The sequence below is a fragment of the Zootoca vivipara genome, chromosome 16, assembly GCF_963506605.1.
Source record: "Zootoca vivipara chromosome 16, rZooViv1.1, whole genome shotgun sequence".
Taxonomy (NCBI): Eukaryota; Metazoa; Chordata; class Lepidosauria; order Squamata; family Lacertidae; genus Zootoca; species Zootoca vivipara.
The window spans coordinates 12213468-12235269 of NC_083291.1; positions in this window are offsets into that span (position 1 = coordinate 12213468).

Consider the following 21802-nt stretch of genomic DNA (forward strand, 5'->3'; position numbering starts at 1 on the left):
CAGGTTGGGCTGTACAAAAAGCCTGGCTGGTGGTCTCCTGAAGTATCTATGTTAGTCGTAAAAGAATCTGTTAGCTTGAAGGATATAAACCCCATTTTGTATTCTTGGATGGCTCTCGAATCCCCAAAAATCTGTGACGGGGGCAGAAGTCTCCCCTCAAAATAACCCGGGGGGGGGGGGTAACAGGGTCTTTGGTGGGGATGGCCTTTTTGCCCCAACTGTTAGATTTATGTTCCCTTAGTGCTGCTTTTACCAAGGCCGTTTACTTTCCCTACATTCTGCATCGATCCATGTTTTTATATCAGGTTCTATCTTTTGGTGCCCGGTGTTTACCAGGAATGGCCTTAAATTTTCTGTCAGGATCTGATACAGATTGGGAACACCATCCATCTTGCCTACAACATCCTTTCTTAATTTCATCATAGTCTGATTCCCTAAGATTCGTTGTACTTTGTCTTGCCACTATTGGTGTCCATGTTATGCCCCTTTACCCAAAACGCACTCCCTGCATTGGGTGGGTGGTAATGGGGTCTTTGTTACTCTTTGGATGGCCTTCCCTGCAGATTCTACACTCTTTTGCCAATAATAATAATAATAATAATAATAATAATAATAATAAATTTATTATTTCTACCCCGCCCATCTGGCTGGGTTTCCCCAGCCACTCTGGGCAGCTTCCAACAGAAGTTTTAAAATACAATAATTTATTAGACATTAAAAGCTTCCCTAAACAGGGCTGCCTTCAGATGTCCTCTGAAAGTCTGGTAGTTGTTTTCCCTTTGACATCTGGTGGGAGGGCGTTCCACAGGGTGGGTACCACTACCGAGAAGGCCCTCTGCCTGGTTCCCTGTAACTTGGCTTCTCGCAGCGAGGGAACCGCCAGAAGGCCCTCGGCACTGGACCTCAGTGTCCGGGCAGAAGGATGGAGGTGGAGACGCTCCTTCAGGTATACTGGACCGAGGCCGTTTAGGGCTTTAGAGGTCAACACCAACACTCCATCTCCTGTGAATCCAATTGTTTATACAGTGGTACCTTGGTTCTCAAACTTAATCCATTCCAGAAGTCTGTTCCAAAACCAAGGCGTTCCAAAGCCAAGGCACGCTTTCCCATAGAAAGTAATGCAAAATGGATTAATCCATTCCAGACTTTTAAAAACAATCCCTAAAACAGCAATTTAACATGAATTTTACTATCTGATGAGACAATTGATCCATTAAATAAAAGCAATAATCAATGTACTGTGCTATAAAATAAATAAGACAGTATTGTAGATGATAAAAATTAAAATTATTTCCCCCCCCCTTTACCTGCACTGATGATAGTCATCATTTGGATGGGGGGCTTTTATCCATTTCCTCAGTCACACAATCAATCAATCAATCAGTAGCTGAACTGGGTTTCACACAGTTGCAAAAACAAAAGCGTCAAACTTAATCCATTCTGGAAGTCCATTTGACTTCCGAAATGTTCGAAAACCAAGGTGCAGCTTCTGATTGGTGCAGGTGCCCCGGAAACAATAGTCGACAGCCGCATCAGACGTTTGGGTTCCAAAAAAACATTTGAAAACCTGAACACTTACTTCCGGGTTTTCAGTGTTTGAGAACCAAGGCGTTTGAGAACCAAGGTACTTCTGTACCTTTGTGGAAGAGACACTGCAACTATCATTCTGAAATATGGCAGGCATAATCCCCTCAGAAGGGTGACCATTCCTGAAAACAGCATCCAATTCTGGCAGTAAAAAGGAGACTTCTTTCTAAAAATAATAATAGCCAAACTTTAAAGGTGCCCTACATAAAAACCCTAGGATGTAACTGGCTAACATTTGACCTTTCATTGATCCAAGTCAGGGGACCCCAAACTAACGCCCAGGGGCTGGATGCGGCCCAATCACCTTCTAAATCCAGCCCACGGGATCAAGGAATCAGCATGTTTTTACATGAGTAGAATGTGTCATTTTATTTAAAATGCATCTCTGGGTTATTTGTGGGGCAATAGGAATTTGTTCATTCCCCCCCCCAAAAAAAATATAGTCCGCCCCCCCCACAAGGTCTGAGGGACAGTGGACCGGCCCCCTGCTGAAAATGTTTGCTGACCCCTGATCCAAGTTTTGCCTTCCCACACCAACCATCTTTAATCACCCGTATTTTTGGCCTAATCTCCACAAACAACAATGAGGTTCTAAACCTGTGCCTGGACTGTACCACTTCAGATGGCAGGTGGGGGTCATGGAGTGGTTCCCCAATGAGTATTAACAAAACTAAAAACTAAAAACTGACCAAACCCCTAGAAAGTATGAAAAAAACAACAGTAACAACACGACAAACTTGTGTTTGTGTGTTCATATCTGGGATGCCTTTAGCCTGAACAACTCACAACAGAATTAGACATGTGATTAGTTAGGGGGTACCCAACCTCTCATTAAATTGTTTTCTATGTCTTTAATTGGAAGTCAAAGTCTGCATGCACATTTCACCCACTTCTGTAAAAATGGGATGGGGGAGTTATTACTATTTTTAGGTTTCTCATTAAGGTTGGTGACGAGAAAACACAGCTTTATTTTTAATGAATCTAATTTTGATCTGAATAATGAGTTGGACTGGAAATGCACAGAGAGGCTCCGAAACAGATCCAGCTGGTTCTCAAAGCTACAGATACAAATACAGATATAATCTTATGGCTCACGCAAACCCCTACAATTCAAAGAATTAGCAATTACTTGAATTGATTTTCAAAACTAAATAGCAGGTGGGGGGGGGAATCACCTCCCTCTTTGCATTGGGAGATTCCCTTCCCGTTTGGAATGAGTGGATGAAGAAGGAAGAGTGATTGCGGCTCAAATATCGATTGAGGGAGAAAAAATGTTACTGGTGGGAATTTATGCACCGAATGAAAACAAAGCTGAATTTTACAAGAATCTGGAGGAAAGGCTGACTGAATATATGGACCAAAAGATAATGCTTATGGGTGATTTTAATGTAGTGACAGTGCCAGAATTGGATAGGACCAAGAAAAGGAAGAATGAAGGTAAATTACCAAAATCCTTTTTTGAATTAGTAGAAAACCTGGGCCTAGTGGATATTTGGAGACTGAAGCACCCTACAACTAAACAATTTACGTTCTTCTCAGAACCAAATCAGAGTTCGGGAAGGAAAGATAACATATGGATCTCCAAGGAACTAGTGCCCAGGGTGAGTAAAACAGAGATAATACCACGTACACTGTCAGACCACAATTCTATATTTATGGAATTGAAAAGCAAAGACCAAAATTCCTTCAGGTGGAGAATGAACGAAGAGCTATTTGATGATAAAGAGGTGGTGTCGAAAGCTAAGAAGGTCCTGAAAGACTATTTTCACTGGAATTTACATAAAGACACCGGACTGGACATGGTATGGGATGCAAGCAAAGCAGTGATGAGAGGCTTTCTAATACAGCAAAACAGTTTCCTGAAACGAAAGAAAGAAAAGAAGAAAGAAGAAATTTTGAAATGTCTCATGGAAAATGAGAAGAACCTGATTGATAAACCAGAGAATCCAGAAATAAAGAATAATATAAAGATGTTACAGACACAATTCTCCATGTTGATCAATCAGGAGATCGAGTGGAAAATAAAACAAATGAGACAAAGAAATTTCGAATCGGCAAATAAAACAGGAAAACTGTTGGCTTGGCAGCTAAGGAAACGTCAAAATCAAAATATAATGACTAAGATAAAAACAGAGGGAGGAGTGACGGAAGAACCAAAGGAGATTAAGAAAGCCTTTCAAAAATTTTATAAGGACTTGTATTGCAAAAAGAAAGAAGAAGAGAAGAAGATCAGTGAGTACCTAGGAAAATATGGTTTGAAACCAATTCCAGAAGAGGAGAGGAAGAAGCTTAATAACAGGATAACGACACAAGAAATACAACAAGCAATAATGAGAATGAAACAAGGTAAAGCTCCAGGACCAGATGGACTATCAGCGAAATATTACAAAGTATTAAATGGACTGTTGGTTCCAGTTTTAGAGGAAGTGATGAATGATATTCTTGTGGGAGGAAAGATCCCAAATACATGGAAGGAGGCGTATATAGCATTGATCCCGAAGCCAGATACAGATGGCTTAGAAGTTAGAAATTATAGACCAATTTCATTATTGAATAATGATTATAAACTCTTTGCAGATATAATGTCTAAGAGGTTGAAAGAAGTCTTAAATCAAATAGTACATAAAGATCAAGCTGGTTTCCTTCCTGGTAGACAGTTAAAGGATAACGTAAGACATATAATAGATGTAATAGAATATCTGGAAACCAAGATAGATAAACCAGCTGTTTTAATGTTTGTAGACGCTGAAAAAGCATTCGACAATATATCTTGGCAATTTATGAAGAGGAATTTGGAATCAATGGTTGGGAAGGACTTATTCTTAAATGGGATCGAGGCGATTTATTCAGAACAAAAGGCAAGATTGATAATTAATAATACCCTAACAGAATACTTTGATATCACAAAAGGAACTAGACAGGGATGTCCTTTATCACCGTTATTATTCATCATGGTCCTGGAAATATTATTGAATAGACTAAGAGACCTATCTACAATCAGAGGTATTAAAGTCGGTACCAAACAATTCAAAGTGAAAGCCTTCGCAGATGATTTAGTTTTAACATTGGAAAATCCAAAGGAAAGTGTTGCAGAAGCAATAGAAGAAATGGAGAAATTTGGCCAATTGGCAGGATTTAAATTAAATAGACAAAAAACAAAGGTTATGGCAATGAATATGGCGAAAGAAGAAAAACAGGAATTACAGTTAAAATATGGATTCGACGTGGCTAAAAAAGTAAAATACCTGGGAATATGGATGACAGCAAAGAATATTAATCTTTATAGTGATAACTACGAACAAGTATGGAGGGAAATAAAGAAAGACCTGGAAAGATGGACTAATATGAAAATGTCATTCTTAGGAAGAATTGCAGCAATAAAGATGAATATATTACCTAAGATGTTATTCCTATTTCAAACTATACCTGTTGTGAAGGGTACAAGGCAATTTCAAGAATGGCAAAAGATCTTGTCAAGATTTGTCTGGCAGGGGAAAAAACCTAGAATAAAGTATAAAATTTTGGTAGATAAGAAAGAAAGAGGCGGATTCGCTCTACCAGACTTGAGACTTTATTATGAAGCATCTTGTATCTGTTGGATAAAAGAATGGATAACTCTAAAGAACACGGACTTGCTAGATTTGGAAGGTTTTAATAATAGATTTGGATGGCATGCATATTTATGTTATGATAAAAAGAAATCTCACACAGGGTTTACGAACCATGTGATAAGAAGATCTCTGTACGAGGTATGGGAAAGAAATAAAAGGCTGTTAGAAACCAAAACACCATGGTGGGTCTCACCAGCGGAGATATTAACAGTTAAGAAAGTAAATATGGAGGGGAGGCGGGCCACGTACGAGGAAATCTTGACAAAAACTGAAAAAGGATGGAGTTGAAAACCTTTTGATGAAATCAAAGGAGTATTAACAGGATGGATAGAATATCATCAAATAAATGACGTGCTTAGAGAGGACAGAAAAATAGGTTTTGAGGATAAAAGGTCCAAATTCCAAATAGAAGTGCTAGAAGGCAAAGCAAAGCTTTTGGCAAAAATGTATGATCTGTTGCTAGAGTGGTATACAAAAGATGAGTTAACAAAAGAGGTGATGATTAAATGGGCAAAGGACCTTGGGCATAATATTGAATATGACGCGTGGTTGAAATTATGGAATCAAACCTTAAGATTTACAGCATGTACTGCCTTAAAAGAAAATGTATATAAGATGATGTATAGATGGTATTTAACCCCAGTTAAATTAGCTAAAATGTATAGAATGAGTGATAAAGTATGCTGGAAATGTAAGGAGAGAGATGGTGAATTTTATCATATGTGGTGGACATGCGAAAAAGTCAAAAGATTTTGGGAAATGTTATATAATGAATTGAAAAAGATGTTTAGATACACTTTTCCAAAAAAACCGGAAGCATTCTTGTTAGGAATAATGGGAGGAGAGATTAGAAAAGAAGACCAAATACTGTTTATGTATGCAACAACCGCGGCTAGGACTTTGCTAGCCCAAAAATGGAAACTACAGGAATTACCTACAATTGAGGAGTGGCAGACAAAAATGATGGACTATGCTGAACTTGCTAGATTGACTTGCAAGATCCGTGACCAGGGGGAGACAAGGTTTCAAAAGGACTGGAGTAAATATGTGGACTACATGGAGAAAAACTGTAGATCGTTAAAAACTCTCGCAGGATTGAAATAAATCCTACGAATTGACCAATAAGTCAAAAAGGAACTGCAAAAAAGAGATTTAATAAGAAACCCGTATGAAGGGAGGGGGGGGGGAGTCATAGCTCGGCGGAGCAAGGTAAAAGATGAAAACATAAGATGTTTTGTATAAAAGATTGTTTTTTTTTCTATATTAATTTGTTAAATTTGGAAAATGGAATAAAAATTTATTTATTTTTTAAAAATGGAATGAGTGGAAGTTTTGCACTGAACAGAGACATTGGAGCCCAGCCTAGATCAGGACTACAAGGGAGGAGGGATTAGAGCCCCTTCATTCTCTTCCAGATCCCAATTCAGATCCTGCCCACAATCATAGCTGCCAAGTTCTCCCTTTTTTTAAGGGAAATTCCCTTATGCTGAATAGGCTTCCTCGCGAGAAAAGGGAAAACTTGGCAGCTATGCCCACAATTAAATATTCCCTCCCACCCCTTTCTTCTCTCTAATGGATTGAACATGCTACTTCCACTACATTTCTATTCTCCTCCCTGGAGTCAAAACACCCACTTTATTAATTTATTCCTCTATTGAACTCGTATGTACTATCGAGTCTCTTCCTTACCCAGAGCAATCATACTTTTGGTCTCTCTTACATACTTTAGTAGCACTTCTAAAGAAGTGTGAAAATGTTAGGATTTAAAGATCACAGATATCAAAATAGACTTTGTGACACTGGCGCAATCATCCTTCCATATTATTAAAAGGAAGAACAGATTGTCTGCTCTACTGCAGCGTTAAAAATGTCTAGGACGATTTTTTTTGGAAAAAAATATAATTCAAAGGTGGTGGATGATCTCTTTCATTTAAAAGAGGTCTTTTCACTTGATAGTTTTCTAACTAATTGCATTCTACTTCGATGCTTATTAAAATTGCATTAAAACCTCCAATTGACTATATAAAAGAACCAGATGTCAAAAGGGTGGTAACATTGGCATTTATTTCAATTGCAGGAAATTTTCATCTAGTATAAAACAAACTGTGAAGATTTTACACACAGTCCAATCCTATTCACATTAAAAAGTATGCTTTGGAAGTACAAAACTAGCAAGGAAAAGGTCCGGCCAGAAGTTTCTCCTGGATTTGCTGGCATTGAATTTTCAAGGAGGATTTTATACGGGGAATCTCTGAAACACTTGATCTCCCACCTACGGGGCTCCAGCACAGCTCAGCCACACGTACACCAACCACATTGAGCTTTTGTTCATCCCCTTCAGCCCTCAGTATGTATTTCAACCAGAAGTAGAAAATACAGAACTTGAGAAATGTTTCCTGTCTCTATGGATACAGATTTATTTCTCAGCCTTATGTGGCTGTAGCCAGACTCAGCTTGTGACTGTATCTTGAACTCCGTGATTGGGGGTGGCTTTAATTGTGTCAGCCAATGACAAATGTTATGAGCTGAGCCAAAATGGTGTATTCAGATAGGAGGATTGTTGCATGAGTTTCCTTGATTATAATACTAGCTCTTCTATCCCAGATTCTTAAGCTCCTTTTCTATTGTGTAATCTGCTGTGTTATGGAACCACAGCGTTTTGATTGATATACTGTTATGCCACACTAAACTTTAAATGGTGGGAAGGAACTGTGTGCCTGGATACTGCCTCCAGTTTTGATATGTGGCACTGCAGTGCAAAACTCTCGTGATTTTCCAGGCTAGCCAGGCTGCAAGTGGACTTTTAAGAGACATAAATGCTAAGCTTGTACTAGATACTGCTAGATTTCCTGAAGTGGCTTCTATTGCATTTGAAAGATCACGTAAAATGTGGAAATCATCAGGTAAAGAAACATTGAGAAAATGGGGGGAAGTGCTGTCTGAATGCCGTCAGAGAGATCCTAGCATGAGGAGAAGGCATTTGCAAGTGGAAATCGATGTTTTCTGCTTCCCTTCAACTGCATCCTCTCCCCACCATATACTCAGCACTATTCTTGAGCATCTCCTCACCCTCAGGATCACTGGCGGAGCTTCATGCTCCGGCACTGGGGGCGGGGCTGGGGTGCGTTCTGGGGGCGTGGCGCGCCACCTGTAGAGGTGGGGTGCGCATTCTGGGGGCAGGGCGCCCAGCGCGGGCGGGGGAAGGGCAGCCACCATGGTGCCCTCAGGATCGCGCCGCCTGAGGCGGAGCGCCCCCATCGCTCCTCGCTTCCATCGCTCCTCGCTTCCTACGCCCCTGCTCAGGATTATCTTTGGGGTGCTATAGTAGGGAGTGTATTGCCTATGCTGCTATTAGGTGGAACTTGTGGTGTTTTGTCTAAGCAGCATCATGTGAGCACTCAAGATTTCCCCCCCCCCCCTGCTTATCTGCTCAATCTCACCCTCTCACACGCACTGGAAGCTTCTGAGTGCTGTAATATCCCTCAAACAATAGAATAACTGGAGCTACAAATGGAAATCACATATGTTGAAACGCTAAGCACCTCCAATTTGGACTGGGGTGTGATCCAGTGATTCTGAACAGGTCCCATTCTGACCTGGATTGACACAGCCCTATTGTTTAATTAGGGTTTTTAAAACCCTAGTTAAGCATGCAGTTGGTAGTATAGTCTCCATCTCCCTCCCTCCCAATTAGGGTGTTAAACCCATAGCTGCCAAGTTTTCCCTTTTCTCGTGAGGAAGCCTATTCAGCATAAGGGAAAATCCCTTAAAAAAAGGGATAACTTGGCAGCTATGGTTAAACCCTAATTAAACATGTCGGTGGTGGGAGTCTGACCTAACCTGGAACTCAGCTACACTGGTCAGTTATATTTAAAATGCATTTTAAAATGTGACACCAGAGGGCGCTGTACAGCAGCAATCCGTCCCCAATGGAAAATTGTACGCAGAGCTATATTTTTATAGCGTTTTTCAGATCAGTGTAGATCCAGCCCTGGGGTTATCCCAACTGTTCAGCAACTGCCTAGGCGAGAGCCAGAAATTGAATCAAGCATCGTTGCTCCCTACTGCAATTGTGAGCTTCACGTCGTGCTAGCACCAGCTTATGGAAACACACCAGTACATGAAGAAATGACCCAACACTTCCCCCCTCCTTAAAAAAAAAAATGCAGCACATTCACATGTGCTGCTAAGTCAAGGAAAGCTAAACTACAATCTCATGACTGAAAGCAGCTTACCCACCCTCTCCCTCACTCCCCAGTAAAAAGAAAGCTGACCCATCTATTGCTGAGGTGTGAGCAGGAAAATTAAATTAAGAGCCATTACTTTCTACTGTCCTTGTATGTGTCATGTCGCTCACCCCAGCACATGAGATTTCCAGCATTGCGCTGCTTGTAAAAAGCAGGCTGGGCACGCTCCGTTTGCCGCCTTGGGGTTATTGGCAGCTGGTGTGTTGGCCCCCGTGCTATGTGTTGTTTCACAGAATCAGAGTGACTGATCAAAAGAGGTTCTTTTTTGGTCTCTTGCTCTTGACTCGGACAAGAGCTCAGGACCAGAAAAAACAAGTGTCCCGATTTTGATTCTCAGTTATGAAGATGGCTAGGATACCAGGATGGTGATGGGCCTGGACCCTAAGTCCTGTGAGATACAGTTGGAAGAGCTAAGAGTGTTTCGTCTGGAGGAGCGATGGTTAAGGTAAACCATGTGGGGAGAAACTGAAGAGGAGCAGGATTGCTGTTAGAAAGCAGAAAATAGAAATCGGACACCATGTGGCCAAGGTATGGGGAAGTGAGCTGTGAATATATATAAACACACACCCCCAATTGCTAAAGCTCATGCTAGGCGAATGTTAATTGTAGGAGAGATTTACAATAAGAATTTGTAAGATCAATTGACACTGCTCCACCTACATTTGTTCAAAGGTGTTTGGGGGGTGTTATTTGAAATGGTATTGCTCCTGTTTCACTTTTCTTCTATTTTGATACCTGATGTAAATTTCAACCCAGAGGAGGTTCATCTGAAAGTTTGACAGAGGCTAGTCCAAGCTCTTTCATGAAGATTTCCACCAATATTTGCACAGTTGCTGCTCTGGGCAAGGCATCCTTGTAAAACTGACTTGTAGGAGCGAACCTGAGGATTTTCTTATTTGTACAAGACAACATTAGATCTGATGAATGGGATTAGCAAGACTAAAAGCCAAACAAACATGCAATTAAACAGCACAATAAAGGAAAACAAATGCAAACAGCACTAATCCACCTACTCTATTGAATACATTGCCAAATACATTGCGGTGACAGGAATGCTGAATCCTGCATCAATAGAGGGCTTAAATTGTACTCCCTTCAGGAAGCATCAAGCTAGAGCTTAATATTAGAATGCAGAATACTACTGATTTCTTTCTTTCTTTCTTTCTTTCTTTCTTTCTTTCTTTCTTTCTTTCTTTCTTTCTTTCTTTCTTTCAAAAGAAAACTACAGTGGTTACATAGTTGCTTCATTGTGTGCTTTTAAAAATAAACAAAGTTGCATATCGCCAATCAACAATTTGTGAACACTACATAAGAAGAGCACACTGGATCAGGCTTTGTTGTTTAGTCGTTTAGTCGTGTCCGACTCTTCGTGACACCATGGACCAGAGCACGCAAAGCACTCCTGTCTTCCACTGCCTCCCGCAGTTTGGTCAGACTCATGTTCGTAGCTTCAAGAACACTGTCCAACCATCTCGTCCTCTGTCATCCCCTTCTCCTTGTGTTTCCCAACATCAGGGTCTTTTCCAGGAAGTCTTCTCTTCTCATGAGGTGGCCAAAGTATTGGAGCCTCAGCTTCATGATCTGTCCTTCCAGTGAGCACTCAGGGCTGATTTCCTTCAGAATGGATAGGTTTGATCTTCTTGCAGTCCGTGGGACTCTCAAGAGTCTCCTCCAGCACCAAAATTCAAAAGCATCAAATCTTTGGCGATCAGCCTTCTTTATGGTCCAGCTCTCACTTCCATACATCACTACTAGGAAAACCATAGGTTTAACTATACGGACCTTTGTCGGCAAGGTGATGTCTCTGCTTTTTAAGATGCTGTCTAGGTTTGTCATTGCTTTTCTCCCAGAAAACAGGCATTTTTTTTCTTTATTTTTTTGTGTGACTGCTGTCGCCATCTGCAGTGATCATGGAACCCAAGAAAGTAAAATCTCTCACTGCCTCCATTTCTTCCCCTTCTATTTGCCAGGAGGTGATGGGACCAGTAGCCATGATCTTAGTTTTTTTTTTTTTAATGTTGAGCTTCAGACCATATTTTGCGCTCTCCTCTTTCACCCTCATTAAAAGATTCTTTAATTCCTCCTTACTTTCTGCCATCAAGGTTGTGTCATGAGCATATCTGAGGTTGTTGATATTTCTTCCGGCAATCTTAATTCCAGTTTGGGATTCATCCAGTCCAGCCTTTCGCATGATGAATTCTGCATAAATTAAATAAGCAGGGAGACAATATACAGCCTTGTCGTACTCCTTTCCCAATTCTGAACCAATCAGTTGTTCCTTATCCAGTTCTAACTGTAGCTTCTTGTCCCACATAGAGATTTCTCAGGAGACAGATGGGTGATTAGGCACTCCCATTTCTTTAAGAACTTGTCATAGTTTGCTGTGGTCGACATACATATAAAAAACGCTGTGAAAATGTTTTTTAATTTTAATTTTTTTAAAAATCAATTGAATTAGGCATAGCTCACTGTCGCCATCTAGTGTCACATTTTTATATTGCGCTTTACAACACATTTAAAATGTTTTATTTTCAGCTGTATAGCTGAGTCCCAAGGCAATAGTAAGCAATGACAGCTATGTAAACCCTTGGTGCTTATATCTAAGGGCTTATTTTTGCATAGCAGATGTAAGAAAACCAGTTAGCAGGAGATGTTATCTTCATGCCATGCTGAGACATGGGAGAGTAGTTCCCCTGTTTTTAACAGTGCCTGGCTCTTTAAATAATGCCTGGATCAAGCCATGGGATGCTTTCCTTGCAAATGTTCCTTTTTCAACAATCTCCTCATCTTCTGCTCTTGTCAGCAAAGTGCCATTTCTAGCTGCACTCCTGGTTCTGATTACCACAGGAACTTTGTTTGATTCATGATAAATGTTAATTGCCTTCTTGCCGTTTCCAACCTGTCCGAGGAAGAGATCTAGAATTGTAAATGTTGTGCTTGCTCAAGCATGCTATGTTGTGAATATTATCTATTAAACCCATTGTGGGCTAAACGAAGCAGATTACATTAAATGGGAATGTTTATTCATTTGTTTGGCACCTGCTCAAGTACATAGGCATACAGGTCTGAGTGAGGGTATATGCACACAAACAAACACAAACTTTACATGCATTTTCGGATGCTTTGCCCTAATGGTTGTTGTTAAAGTGCACATATAATAACCCAGTTTTTGTTTTTGTTTGTAGGTGCTTGGAAACAATGCAACACGATCTGACTGCTTCTGAGTAGACCTGCAAAAGAGTGCACTGTAAATCTGGTTAAAAGCAGTGGAATACGACACAGTACAGACCCTACCAATTTCAGTGGGACTTGAGTTGTGATTTTATGCAGACGTACTTGAGAGTATGTTCCATAGTATTCAATTAGATTTACATCTTAGTAAACCTGCATAGAATCATAATGCAAATAGCAATTGCTTTTTGCCTAAGTGTACTCTGTGAATCTAGGGCAACGTTTGAGCGTTAAAGATCCTTCAGTGGAGGAGAGTCCACCACCTTCTGAGGGAGTTCGTTCCACCGTCGAACAGCTCTTACTGTCAGAAAGTTCTTCCTGATGTTTATTCAGAATCTCATTTCTTGTAACTTGGTTTGGGTCTTAACCTCCAGAGCAGGAGAAAACAAACCTGCTCCATCCTCCATGTGACAGTCCTTTAGATATTTTAAGATGGCAATCATAACTTCTCTCAGTCTCCTATTTATTGGGCTAAACATACCCAATTCCCTCAACTGTTCCTCGTAGGATATGATTTCCAGGCCCTTTATCATCTTGGTCCTCTGCACTTGTTCCAGCTTTGTCAGTATCCTTCTTAAACTGTGGCACCAAAAACTGGACACAATATTCCAGGTGTGGTCTGACCAAGGCAGAATAGAGTGGTACAATTATTTCCCTTGATCAGGGACACTATACTTCTGATGATGCAGTCTATAATAGCATTAGCTTTTTTTGCTGCTTAATCACTGTGGTTTTTTTTTTGGGGGGGGGCGCGGGACCAGTCACCTCAAAACCAAAACATACAATGGAGGAAATTCAGCAAAATCGCCATTCTATTTTCCAAGTGAAAGAAAACGTAAAATAACATTCTCAAAGATTGTCACAGATCTCTTCCAATAAATTTCAGCAGACTTTCCAGTTTCGTGCTGTTGGTTTCTGCACTTCCACGCTCCCTCACTGGCTTGCTGATGGGCATGTGTAGAAAATGGCATACAGTACATAGGTAAATCCGCCAAAATGTCATGTAGAAGCAGGAGAGGCAAAAACTCAGCCCTGGTTTTTCTTCTAAGCAGCCACCCCATGCTAAGCATCAGACAAGGTAGACATGATCAATGCCTTCAAATATCTCAGGGGCTGTCACACAGGAGAAGATGAAGCAGAGGATAGGACTAGAAATCTCAGGGAATGACTAGAAGTTGATTTTGGCTAAACATTAGGAGAACCGTCCTAATCTTAAAGGTTGCTCAACAAGAGCCATTTTGGGAGGGATCAGTGGAGATATTTAATAAGTGGCTGTACCTCAATCTAGGGATGCGGGTGGCGCTGTGGGTTAAACCACAGAGCCTAGGGCTTGCTGATCAGAAGGTCAGTGGTTCGAATCCCCACGACGGGGTGAGCTCCCATTGCTCGGTCCCAGCTCCTGCCAACCTAGCAGTTCAAAAGCACGTCAAAGTGCAAGTAGATCAATAGGAAGGTAAACGGCATTTCCGTGCGCTGCTCTGGTTCGCCAGAAGTGGCTTTGTCATGCTGGCCACATGACCTGGAAACTGTACGCCGGCTCCCTCAGCCTATAGAGCGAGATGAGCGCCGCAACCCCAGAGTCGGTCATGACTGGGCCTAATGGTCACGGGTCCTTTTACCTTTACCTTTACCTCAATCCATGAGGAATGCTGAAATTGCATCCTGCATGGCAGATTCTGCATTTAGGAGGGGGTCAGACTAGATGAAATGATTCTACTTCCTTCCCTGAATGAAGTTCCTACTGTCTGGTTTGTAGCACACTAGATTTCATCACTATGACAGGCTAGTGGTCAGATCTCTTTCTAGGACAGCCCTCCAGAGAGGCAGGCAGGCAGGCAGGCAGGCAGACAGACAGACAGAGAGACACAGAAAGAGAAAGAAATCCAGTGCACAGAAAGAACAATAGATCCTCTGTTTTGTTTGACTAAATTCACCTAATACCCTTTTCCCCTCTGTGTGGTAGACATTGGTGCATAACTCACAATGCACTCCTTGCCTAGCCTCTCTTTATAGCCATTTTGCCTCGAGGGACTGTTCCCAAGTAAATCCATCACAGGCAAGTATCAGCAGTGACACATCATCTATTGCACTGTATGATGAAGGATTGCCGACTGCGATCATAGCAACTTCCTCACGGTGTCATTACTGACTCCCTGCCACCTAAAGGGAAGCTTTGAATCATGGCTTAAGTGCCTACTAAGCACATCTAATAGCATTTCCGTAGAAGGCTCAGAAGATGATGGCGAATAAGAACCATGTTTCGGTGCTCGCAATGTGTCTCAAGTCCAGCCACAGTGTTAACCAAAAAACCACCCTTGATGCTCAACCCTAATCTGGTGAAACCAAAGAACATTGTGTTCATGTCTGCCTCTTTTACAGTGGTACTTCTGGATGCGAACAGGATCCATTCTGGAGCCCCGTTCGCAACCTGAGCAGTGTGCAACCTGAAGCATCGAATCTGTGCATGCTCGCCACGCGATTCGATGCTTCTGTGCATGCATGTGAACCTGGAAGTAACCTGTTCCAGAACTTCCGGGTTTGGCTTGTTTGTATCCCATGATGTACGCAACCTGCAGCGAACGTAACCAGAGGTATGACTGTATTTGCATCTCTTGGTTGCTCCCCATGGAATGTTAGCACACCTGCCCAGCCTTTTCTCACACTGTGGGTTGTCTCTGACATGTTAAACAGGGCACTGGAAGGCTAGACCACCCAGTTTAAATGAGATGCCAGCTGGCAGAGGTGACCTAAGAGTTCAGGTTCATGACCAGCTCCAGCATGATAGCTGCTGCTCATACACTGAGAACCAGACAGTTAGCTATAATAAACACAGATAGTGGTGGTGTATAAGAATGTTGCATGGATTTGAGCTTCAGCACGACTTGTACATAGTTGACGATTATCATTAATAGGGCATATGTCAGGGACTGGGCAGAGGAGGAATGGTGGAGACTGCCTCCCCACCGTGACCCTTTGAGGGAGGAGGAAAAGGAAGGCAGTATAGATTTGCAACAAGGGTTTTAGGTAGCAGCTGAGAGGCTTGTTGCTTAGTCGTTTAGTCACATCCGACTCTTCGTGTCCCCATGGACCAGAGCACGCCAGGCATTCCTGTCTTCCACTGCCTCCTGCAGCTTGGTCAAACTCATGTTCGTAGCTTTGAGAACACCGTCCAACCATCTCGTCCTCTGTCATCCCCTTCTCCTTGTGCCCTCAATCTTTTCCAGGAAGTCTTCTCTTCTCATGAGGTGGCTAAAGTATTGGAGCCTCAGCTTCACGACCTGTCCTTCCAGTGAGCACTCAGGGCTGATTTCCTTCAGAATGGATAGGTTTGATCTTCTTGCAGTCCATGGGACTCTCAAGAGTCTCCTCCAGCACCATAATTCAAAAGCATCAATTCTTTGGTGATCAGCCTTCTTTATGGTCCAGCTCTCACTTCCATACATCACTACTGGGCAAACCATAGGTTTAACTATATGGACCTTGAGGGGGAAAGCTGGGGAAATTGTGTTGTTAATAGAAAGCATTCCAGACCCTCCATCTCCCAGAATCCAGTGAGCCTTAAAAGTAGTAGAACAAGGAGCTCAAAGACAGAAGGCATGTAGCAGCACCTGTAGAAGTGAGGAAGTGGGAGACAAAGGGGGTGGAGATCCACTCAGGACAATGCCATTATCCAAGAGGCTGGGTTCTATAGTCTCTCTCTGTAAAGATTGAAATAAAAAAGGACGGTAAGAAACTTTTCTTCGTCTTTATACTTTCCTGCTAATGAAACAACCCCTGTGTTGCAGACTTGAGTCAAAATACAAAAAAAAAAAAAAAAAGTGGCAACACGTCGACCAATTCCACCTGTGGTGGAACTGTATATTAAGCTTTCCATTTCCTGCTTCAGGCAGCAAGGGTTACATATGTGTATGACCCCTGTTCCGCAGATTGTATACAAACACTAAGGTATGTTTTATTTTTGTATTTTTCTGTATTTTTTCAATGTTAAGATATTATGGACTGTATAGACTCGTGTTCATGCTGGCCATTGGCCTTAATATAATGTATGACATAATTAATGATATATATTTATTTGATTTATTTTTTGTAGTTAAAAAACTGAAGAAGACCAAACCGAAAGATTACCTTGGATCACTGTCTCGCATGTCGTTATAGTTTATAAAGATAAAAACAGTTATATTTCACCTGTTGGAATTGGTTGACATGTTGCCTCTTTTTTTGGTATTTATACTTCCCCGGGAAACCAGCCGTTAGCTGCTGACAGCATCCTGGCAGCATCACACCCGTCATAGGACTGCTGGTAGCACACTGCAATAATAAGGCCTCAGCCACAACATTGCTTTCAAATGAGTTTTTGAGCTTCCATGTTATCATCTGTCACCTGTAGGTGTTGTGTATGCAAGTGCCATAAGCTAAGCTAGGAACACTTACCTTCCAAGTCCCGGACTGCAGAATCCGGGACCGGCAGCCGTGTGACACCGGAAGTTGCATCAACGTAACTTCCGGTGTCGCTTTACCCTTCTATGGGCACCAAAAATGGCCACCGCTGGTTCAAAAGTCGCTTCTACACATGACCGGAAGTGTGTCAACGCAACTTCCGGTGTCGCTCCGCCCATCTATGGGCACAAAAAAATGGCCGCCGCCAACACCGGAAGTCGCGTCTACGCACTTCCCGACGTGTAGATGTGACTTTTGAAGCCGGCGGCGGCCATTTTTGGTGCCCATAGAAGGGCAAATCAGAAAGAAAAAAATGGCCGCCGGCAGGAGAAAATAACGGAGAAAAATGGGAGACGAAGTGATACGGGGGACCACCGGGAAAAGGTAAGCAAAAAAGGGGGTTTCCCGGGGAAAACGGGGTACTTGGCAGCTATGGGAACATATGAAGGTGTCTTATGCCTAGCTAGACCACTGGTGCATCTAATCATCCCTATACCAGATGTGGAGAACATGGGCCCTCCAGATGATGTTGGACTCACATCATGGTCAAAGATGATGGGGGTTGTAGTCCAAAAACATCTGGAACACCTCAGGTTCCTCATCCCTGGTCTTTGTGAAGTGGTTGAGGAGCTTCAAATGACCTCTCAAAATTCTCAGCCCAATTTGTGGCAGAGAAATTGCAAGATGATCTATTTAGATGGCAAAGAAATTCTCCAATAGTTTATTTTTTTGGGTAGGGTGGTGGCCCACAAACAACAATGGTATACTTCCTCCATTTGCTGCAACTTCCCGTCGCAGCAGGAACTGCTTGGGTGGTGTGATGATCACATTGTATCGCAGGTGTAGCATTGTTCTGGGGCATTGTGGGAGAATTGGAAGCTGCCACAAATAAATAAAATGGTGGAGAAAAAACCTGAAACTGGCGCTCTCTCTCTCTCTCTCTCTCTCTCTCTCTCTCTCTCTCTCTCTCTCTCTCTCTCTCTCTCTCTCTCTCTCTCTCTCCCCCCCCCTGGAAGGATAAGAAAAATAAAAATATCAGGACATTTCTTAGGAAATGAGATTTCTTAGTAATTATGGCCCAGCTCTTGTTTCAGACAGAGTTAACTTTTCCTGGGCTACCTGGAGATGTGAGGGATTGAATGTACAATCTTCTGCACGCAAAGGATGTTCTGAGTGGTTCCTGCCACCAGAGGCAGAGCAACTTGCTCTGGTACCCAGAGCGGCACTTGTCCCAGGGGGTGTGGTGCCCGCCCCCACCTCGGAATGCCCCTGCTTGTCACTGCCAATTTCACACACAGAACACTACACAAATTAGGCTTCTGCATACAGCTGCAAGCAGGGCATCCCGATCCGTTGCTAGGAAGATAGATGGAGCCGGCAGTGGGCAGTCACATAATGGCTCCAGCTCGTGGTAATGGCTGGCATGCAACCGTGCTGAAAACATTTGTGTGCTAGATTGTCCCCACTACATCGATTATCGACACATATAATAGTGCTTAGCTCGTTTAAAAGAAGAACGAAAGAAAGAAAGCTCCTGTTTGTCTAGGTTATGTTTGCTTTCATTCAATGAAAATCCAAAATCCATGCTGTTGAATAGAAAGCATGGTTAACACTTGCCATTAGGGGAAGCCAGTTGCATAGAGAGACAGGGGGCAGGGGGTGACAATGCTCTGATGTGGCTTAACGGCAGATGCTTGCAGTATATCGCTGCCCTTGAAATTGGTTTTAATGTTGGAGTCCCTGGCAGGCTCTTTGATTGACTTGGCTGCGCTGTGGTTCTATATTAACCATAATTTTAGCATGTGCCGAAGACAAGATGAACACGCTTTTAAAAACCTGGGGAGTCAATGACTTTGTTGCTATGTGCCCCCCTCCTTTTTCATACTACCTAAATAAACATGTGCATTTCCTATACCTCTATCTCCGAGTACATCTCCGGCTCCAGCTTCTGTGAGGCAGACTTTTCTCTCTCCTCATAGATCTTTCTCTGCATGACAACCATGTTAAAACATGTGGTTCAGTTGCTGAGATGTAATTGTCTGACCACAGCCAGAGATCTTTTGCAAATATTTCCCAGCTGCATCGGAGTACAGTCTCTGGGCATCTCTCTCCCTCTCTCTTGTTCAATAAATCAAAATCAAGCCAGGCCACTCTCTGCTTTCTAATCTTCTTCTGCAAAACAACATATTATCACGGTCATGCCAGTCTTAGCTCCATGCTGAGTGGGTCACATTTAAGGGCAGCAGCAGCAGCTTACATTGGTAGCTGGGATGGGTTTTTTAATATATATTTTAAAGCACCTAGGTTAAGCACAACAATTCTGATTGCATTCTCTGTTAACAGCGTCAGGCTTTTGCATTAGAGGACAATTTTTCATCTGGTGTGGATACTTGACCCTCCACTGATTTTGCTTAAGCCTCGTTTAATGATATGAGCTAATGACCTGAGGTAAGACATAATGTCAAGAACTAGTATCTGGCACAATCTCACTGCAGATTCAGAATCTCCATTTTCATTACTGCTTCCATTACTGGCATGACAATCAGCTATGCAACTTCCATGAGACTAGCATATGAAGCATTAAAAAAAGGTAAAGGGCCCCTGACATTTAAGTCCAGTCGTGAATGACTGGGATTGCAGCGCTCATCTCGCTTTACTGGCCAAGGGAGCCGACGTTTGTCCGCAGACAGTTTTTACGGGTCATGTGGCAAGCATGACTCAGCCACTTCTGGTGAAACCAGAGTAGCACATGGAAACACCGTTTGCCTTCCTGCCGGAGTGGTACCTGTTTATCTACTTGCACTTTGAAGTGCTTTCAAACTGCTTGGTTGGCAGGAGCTGGGACAGAGCAATGGGAGCTCACCCCGTCATGCGGATTCGAACTTCCAACCTTCTGATTGGCAAACCCTAGGCTCAGTAGTTTAGACCACAGTGCCACCCATGTCCCCTATATGAAGCATAGTATTTCCTTAAATCTCATTTTCAGTATGAACATAGCAATCTTCAGGATTTCAGACAATTGCCTTTCCCAGTCCTACTGGATTCAAAGAATCATGAAATCGTAGAGTTGGAAGCAAAGTATGACAAGGGCCAGCTGGTTGAACTTCCTGCAATACAGAGGTCTTTTGCCTAACGTGGGGCTCGAACCCATGACCCTGAGATAGTGTCTCATGCTCCACCAACTGAGCTATCAAGATGCAAAACACTTGCTCTGCCACTGAGTTTTGGCCCTTGACCATCTTCTATTTCCCTCTGGTGTTGCAATGTTGAAGACTTTCTCTGCAGCCAGAAGACCTACTGCATGTAAAACCCGAGGGCCTCTTTGGTCACATCCAAACTTACCATTTTAAACAAACAAAATAAAAACCCATGCACACACTGCAGGGAATTAATCCTTCCACTGTCACTAATGAAAGGGAAATGGTTCCTTCTGCCTCACTTCTTATAAACACAAGTTTAGGTATTTGTACTTCTCTGATGTTTCTATTTCAGGGTCTATAGAATTCCCCACCACAGTAACTCAAAGTTCCTCAATGTGACCCTATTCCACAAGGTACCTTGAAGAACATAAGAGCCTACTGGATCAGGCCAATGACCCATCTAGTCCAGCACTCTGTGGGAAACTCACAAGCAGAACCAAAGCACAAGAGCAGTCTCCTCTCCTATGGTTTCCAGCAAGTGGCATTCTGAAGCATACATGGTATGTAGCCATTGATAGTGCTCTCCTCCACAAATTTGCCCGATCCTTTCAAACAGCCCTCCAAGTTGGTGCCTCCTGGAGTAAAAGTTCCATAGTTTAACTATGTACTGTCCTGTTTGGTCTGATTCAGTGGTAAACCAAAACTGTGCTGCGGGTGAGCTCTACATGTCAATAAGAATTAACCAAGCCTGCAACTGCAAGCTCCCCTTCTAGAAATGCCTGCCATTAACTCCTGATAAAAAGCACCAGGTACCAACATAATACGGGACATGGGTGGTGCTGTGGTTTAAACCACTGTGCCGCTTGGACTTGCCGCTTGGAAGGTCAGCAGTTCAAGGCCCCGCAACAGGGTAAGCTCCCGTTGTTCGGTCCCAGCTCCTCCCGACCTAGCAGTTCAAAAGCACATCAAAGTGCAAGTAGATAAATAGGTACCACTCCGGCAGGAAGGTAAATGGAGTTTCCGTGTACTGCTCTGGCTTCGCCAGAAGTGACTTAGTCATGCTGGCCACATGACCCCGAAAAACTGTCTGCAGAAGGGGACAAATGCCAGCTCCCTCGGCCTGTAAAGCGAGAAGAGCATCGCAACCCCAGAGTCATTTGCAACTGGACTTAATTGTCAGGGGTCCCTTTACCTTTACCTTTACCAACATAATACAGGCCAATTTAGCCAGTTTCACAAAGTTTGGACAACTAGAGGTCAAGCTTACATGTACGGTATGCCAAGGAAATATGAATCCATTAGTAAATCTTGTGGGGTATTTTTTTGTGGGGTGGGGGATTAAATATGTTGTTGTATATTTTTTTTTATATCTATATCTATATCTATATCTATATCAACCTAACTTGCAAATGATGTAATCATGGCCAGAGCAAGAAGCAACTCAGAAATCTCATTCTAACAGTAGTTTCTTAGTCCCAAATGTTGCTTATTTGTTCTCAGGGCAAGCTGATATGTGGAAGCAGAGCTGCCTGTCTTTTTAGCCAGTGTA